Below are 6,976 nucleotides of genomic sequence, written 5' to 3'. Positions count from 1 at the left end.
ACCCCATCATGATTATCTGGGTCGTGAAGATCTTTTTTGTATAGTTTTTCTTTGTATTCTTGCCATTTCTTCTTAATATCATCTGCTTCTGTTAGGTCCATGCCATTTCTGTCCTTTATTGTACTCATCTTTGCATGAAACATTCCCTTGGTATCTCTAATTTTCTTGAAGATATCTCTAGAGTTTCCCATTCTATCATTTTCCTCTATTTCTATGCATTGATCACACTTATTAAGAAGGCTTTCTTATCTCTCCTGGCTATTCTTTGAAACTCTGCATTCAAATGGGTATATCTTTCCTTTTCTCCTCTGCCTTTCACTTCTCTTCTACTCACAGCTATTTGTAAGACTTCCTCAGACAACCATTGTGCCTTTTTGCATTTCTTTTCCTTGGGGATCGTCTTGATCCCTGCCTCTTGACAGTTTCTCAGACTTTCCTTATTTTTGATGACCTTCATAGTTTTGAGAACTGGTCAGCTATTTTGTAGAATGTCTCTCCATAGGGATTTGTCGGATGTTTTTCTCATGATTAAATTTGGGTTGCTGGTTTTTGAAAGGAAGCCCCAAAGACAGATCATCTACAGAAAGAATCATTTGATTGACAGCTGACTTCTCAATAGCTTCAGTGGACGTCAGAAGACAGGGACAGAGTATCCTCAGTGCTGGGGGAAAAACCTGCCAACCTGGAATTTCTACTCAGAGAGGTTCTCTTTCAATAAAAGCATAAAATAAAAATATTTTCAGGTAAAGGAAAACAGAGAGTTTACCATTAGTATACTTTCTCTCTCACTAAGGGAAATTCTCAAAGATATTATTCAGGAAAAAGGAAAATAGTCCCCAAAGTAAATTCTGATGCAAGAAAGAGTGAAGAGCAAAGAAAATGTGAACATGTAGGTACTGCTGAATAGACACTGACTATATAAAGTGACCATGGTATGTAAGTTGTAGGATTAAGAAAGAACCAGAGTTACAATACCAGACAACACAGCAAATAATTTGAAAGAGAGTAACTGAAGATCAGAGATTGCAGTGAATACAATTAGAGGATATAACTTCTAAATAATAGAAGGAGAAATGTCCATTTGTAAGATGTTTGAAAAAATAAGGAATTCCCTGGTGATTCAGTGGTTAGGACTTGGTGCTTTCATTGCCAGGGCCTGGGTTCAATCCCTGGTCAGGTAACCAAGATCCGACAAGCTAGGAGCACAGGCAAAAAAAGAAAAAAAGTAAAACAATAGATTTTTTAGGATTCATACATATACATTAACACTGTAACAATATAAAAGGGCATGATTATAGCAAATCATCTCTAGATGTGGGAATGCGATAAGGGAGGGGGGGATTATCACAGGTGGTTTGATCATGTTCTTGCCTTTAAACTGGGTACTATTTACATGATTATTTTCTTATTCTTTTAAAAAATCTTTTGAATTTTCAAATTTTTCATTGCTGTGCTTTTTTTCTCTAGTAGTAATGAGCCCAGGCTACTCTCTCTAATTGTTGCGGCGGCTTCTCTTTGCAGAGCACAGGCTCTAGGGTGTAGAGATGTCAATAGTTGCAGCATGTGAGCTTAGTAGTTGCAGCTTCTGGGCTTAAGAGCACAGGCTCAATAATTGTGATGCAGGAGCTTAGTTGCTCTGCAGCATGTGGGATCTTCCTGGACCGGGGATCAAACCTGCGTCTCCTGCATCTTCCTGCATTGGCAGGTGGATTCTTTACCACTGAGCCACCTGGGAAGTCCTTATTTTCTTATTCTTTACACATTTGCTAGATGTCTCCATTATTTTAAATATTTAATTAATTATTAGTTTATTTATTTTTAGTTTTTGGCCACACTGTCTCACTTGGGGGATTTTAATTCCCTGACCAGGGATTGAACCCAGGCCTTTGGCAGTGAGAGAGCAGAGTCCTAACCACTGAACCACCAAGGAATTCCCCTAAATATTTTAATTTTTCATAAATGTGTATGTATATATTTTAGTTTGGCTGATGGGCTCTTTGTTGCTGCACTTGGGGACTTCTCTTGTTGTGGAGTCCAGGCTCTAGAGTGCAGGGGCTCAGTAGTTGTGGCATGTGGGCTTAGTTGCCCTGCAGCATGTGAGGTCTTAGTTCCCCTACCAGGGATCAAACCCGGGTTCCCTGCATTAGAAGGCAGATTCTTAACTACTGGGCCACTAGGGAAATCCCCCCCTAAATATTTTAAATACTTAACAAAAATAAAGGGTAACTCCATAAAGAAAACCATGTTAGTTGTCTACTAAAACCCTCCAGTGCCTGACAGCTTGGAATAACTCTGGATGCCTTCCTTGCCTCATGGGGTCTGCATTATCTGGCTCCCGTGACCTCTCTGCACTTTCTCCCTTGGCCATTAAACTACAACCACCCGAAGAAGCCAAGGTCTTTCATACCTCAGGGCCTTTGCACAGGCTGTTTCCTGTCAGCACTATTGGCTCCTTGTTAACTTTTACATCTTAGTTTGAATATACCTCTTCCCTTGACTACTCTCCAGTAGGTTCTCCTTGCTGTTTTCCATCATTGTGCCCTATTAGTTGTTTTCCGGCACGCATCAGTTTTGGGAGTTATTTGACTTGTTTTCTTGCTTAATAAGGGCTTCCCAGGTGGCGCTAGTGGTAAAGAACCTGCCTGCCAAAGCAGGAGACCTAAGAAACCCAGGTTTGATTGCTGGGTCTGGAAGATCCCCTGGAGGAGGGCATGGCAATCCACTCCAGTATTCTTGCTTGGAGGATCCCCATGGACAGAGAAGCTTGGTGGGCTGTAGTCTACGGGGTCACAAACAGTCAGACATGCCCGAAGTGACTTAGCAAGCACACATGTTTGGTTAATAAAGATTCCCCCACTAGACTGTAGATTCCATTATGGCAGGGACTATATACATCTCGTTCATGGTCTATGACCAGCACCTCACTGGCTCAGAATAGAGATTTAATAAATATTTTTTGAATGAATAAATTCAAAAGCCAGTGCCTGGCGCAGAGTAGAGACTTAATAATATTTTTGAATGAGTGAATAAATGAACTGATTTGGAGCCAGAATCTTAGCCAATGGACTACCAGGGAAGACCCACATCAAGATTTTTGGATGCTAACATTCCTTTATTCTAAATTCCACAAGCCTACAATTTGAATTCCCTAAACATTCTGAGAGTCTGATTTTAACTTGGATCTTAGGGTAGCTCAGAAATGGCCAAAGCTTTGGAATCAGAAATAACTTGGTCCATATCCAGGCTCTCTCATTTATTAGCTGTATGATCTTGGGCAAATTGCTTTCTGTCTCTGAGCCTTGGCCTGTAGATTGGAGATGACAATGCCTGCCTCACAAGGTGCATGAAGATTAAGACATGGTATGTAAGGGCAGCCCTTGCTTTGATTTCTATCCCACAAGATACCACAGTTTTAGATTTTGGAAACCTCCTACCCTCTGCTGAGATCCAAATGCCTCCCTGGGTGCAGTATGGTGTCACAGTGAGCTCTGGTGCCAGACTTGCTGGGCTTAGTACTTCCTGTCGCTGAGCCTCAGTTTCCTCATCTGCCTAATGGGGATAATAACAGAACCTAGGATGAGATGGTTGGATGGCATCACCGACTCGATGGACATGAGTTTGAGTAAACTCTGGGAGTTGGTGATGGACAGGGAGGCCTGGTGTGCTGTGATTCATGGGGTCGCAAAGAGTCAGACACGACTGAGCGACTGAACTGACTGACTGACTGATGATTATCTTGAGGGTTAAATGAGATGATCCACAGAAGCATGCTCGTCATGTAAACTCTCGTTATTACAGCCTTCACTGGATCTGGGAGGCCAGGAGTGTAGGAATCTCTGCTATTTGCCTAGGAGCCCGAGCACAGAGGCCTCCTTGTCTGGATGAGGCCCTGAGGTTCTTGGTCCAAAAGCCTGAGCCTGCAGGACCTTCTATGGGAATTTGAGACTGGTGAACTGATCTGCTCCTCTCTCCTTCCTTTCCCCATCCCCCTCTCTTATCTCTTGGGAGTGAACTGGTTTCCCTTGGGAGCTCTGCCCTGGGGTTTGGTGAGGAGCCAGTCCTGCCTGTATGTGTCTGGAAGGTCAGTTTCTGAACCAAGCAGAGTGGCACCAGCTGACATAGTGGAGGGGTAGTGTATTCCTTCAGCTATAGCGCCGCTGCGAGTGGACTGACGGGGGCACAGCTGATTGGCATCGCCCACACTGCGTGATCATGGAGACACACACACACATTCTCTCTCTCTGTCACAGATACACAGAAAAAATACACGTACACACCTACACACACATGCATATACATGCACACACACACCACTGTTTTCTCTGTTTTTACATCCTTCTTCCTTCTCTGCTAGCCTCCTTTTATTCTACACACATCACCCCTCTCCTTCCTCCTTTCTCTTTATAACCATAGAAAACAGTCCCCCAGGGGAGGAACTCTTTCTCACCAAGTTTGTCTGGGGCTCATTAAGTCTTTTTTAAGCAGGGCAGTACGTGGGGTGACTTTTAAGGATCTGGCTTTAGGATTTGGTCCTGGGAAAGGAATCTCATCTCGCTTCTGGTCTCTTGCCTCCTGCCTGATTCCACTTCCCTCCCCCTCAACCCACCCCTCCTTCAGAATGAAGCTTTCAAAAGCCAAATAAAATGCTGTTCTCTTTTATCATTGTTTAGCCTCAATTTTCTCAGGTTCCTCTACAATCTTGAAGCACAACCATATTTTAAAAATAACAATGCATATATATATATATATATATACACACACATCAATGCATATGTGTGTGTGTATATATATATATATGTAAATATATATATATATATATATATATATATAGTGTTAAATTTCTTTCTATCTTCCATTCTTCCTTCCTTTCTTTCTCACTTTGTCTCTTTCTTCTATATATTGGGTTGACCCAAAAGTTCATTTGGGTTTTAGCCAATATTTATTGAGTATCAGGTATATGTCAGACCCTAGGTTTTCTTTATTTGTGTCTGTGGTGTTTTGATACTTATCACTCTAAATTAAAGTTATTTGATTGATGCCTGTTTTCCAAGATTATTATGACTCACTTTTTTGTTTGTTTGTTTTTTGTTTTGTTTTTTTGGCTGCCCCTTGAGGAATGTGGGATCTTAGTTCCATGATCAAGGATTGAACCTGTGCTCCCTTCTGTGGGAGCATGGAGTCTTTACTACAGGACCACCAGGGAAGTCTGATAACTCACATTTTTGAATGTTAATTGTGTAGTACAGGAACTATATTAAGTGGTTTATGAATATTATTTTATGTATTTCCCATAATAGTCCCAGGTAGAGTAATTTTCATAGTCCTGTATCATAGATTATGAAATGGAAGTTTATATGTTAAAAAAGTCATCCAGGGCCACAGAGCTGGAAAGTGGCGTAGTGTTATATGTCAATTACATCTCAATAAAGATAGGAAGAAAAGGCACAGTAGGGATTTGAACACAGAAAATCAGAATCCAAAACTCCTGCTCTTAAGCACCATGAGATCCTCCCCCCCACACACAGTGGACTGCATGTCCTGTGAAGTGAGACTGAGGCTATCTTGTTTACAACTACTTATTTATACACCGACCACTGTGTCTGGCATAGAGTAGATAGTCAATAAGCACTATTGATTGAATGAATGAACTGTGGAATCATCCTTTGCTGCTATGTGGGTTGCAGAAAGGCGTAAGGGGGATATGAGCTTGGAAGCCAGGAAGACCAACGTTTGCACAGAGAACTGTTCTTACTAGCTCTGTGCCTCAGTTTTCTCATCTATAAAATGGGGATAATATACAGACTGAGTAGAATTCATGTGAAGTTTAAATGACAGTGCATATTAATCAGCCAGCTCATGTGCCTATCTATAGCAAACTGAACAAATGACATCTATTTTTATCTGTACATGCGCATACAATGCATCTGCATTATGCACATAGCCTTAGTAGGTTTTCAGTGGTATAGAGCCACTCCCCTATTATTGGATACTTGAGTTCATCCCTAGTTATTTGCAAACAGATGTTTGATGAAGGACAACTTGTACACGTATCTGTTTTCTTTCTTTCTTTATTGGAGTAATCATATAATTGCTTTACAATGTTGTGTTAGTTTCTGCTGTACAATAAAGTGAACCAGTGATATGTGTATATCTATATCTATCTATCTATCTATCTATATCTCCTCTTCCTCTTGAGCCTCCCTCCCCCTCCCCATCCCACGCCTGTAGGTCATTACAGAGCACCGAGCTGAGCTCCCTATGCTATCCAGCTGCCTCCCACTAGCTATCTGTTTTACACATGATGGTGTATATATGTCAATGCTACTCTCCCAATTCATCTCGCCCCCTCCCCCTCCCACCTCGGGTCCACATGTCTGGGTCTCTATCCTGCCCTGCAAACAGGCTCCTCTGTGTCACTGGACCTGTTTTCTTGTGAGCTTCTTTTTTTCCCCCTTGATGGTATCTTGTGTGGAAGATTCTACTTGCCAGGGAATCTGTATACTGATGTGGCCCGATTTATTGTCCAACAGCATCCCAGGTAGGAGTGGAAGATGGAGACAAGGAGCAGGTATGACGGTTGGTTGAGGTATGTGAGGTAGTGTGTTTTTTCCGGTAATGATCACATCTCATCTGTCTAGTGCCCAGGGTCAGTGTCCAGGCACTGGTGTCAGACAAGACTAGGTTTGAATCCCAACTCTGTCGACTCACAAATGTGTGAACTGGGCCAATTAGATCTTCTAAATCAAAATTTTCCTTTCTGTATAGAGGTAGTGTTCTTAACTGTAGCTGCTTCACGAGGCTACTGTAAAGTTAAGAAAACACATGAAAATGCTCAGATCTAGGCCTGGCCAATTCAACAAATAAATAAAAGTGGATTCAATAAAAGTAAGGATTCAGTCAATGAAAGTGACTATATTGATTGCATAAGATTCACAGAGTAAAATATATTTCCCCACTTATTTAATCCTGACACAGT

This window comes from Dama dama, chromosome 23 (genome assembly GCF_033118175.1).
Source record: "Dama dama isolate Ldn47 chromosome 23, ASM3311817v1, whole genome shotgun sequence".
Taxonomy (NCBI): domain Eukaryota; kingdom Metazoa; phylum Chordata; class Mammalia; order Artiodactyla; family Cervidae; genus Dama; species Dama dama.
The sequence above is the reverse complement of the archived record's forward strand: the minus strand, read 5'-3'. Positions refer to the sequence as shown.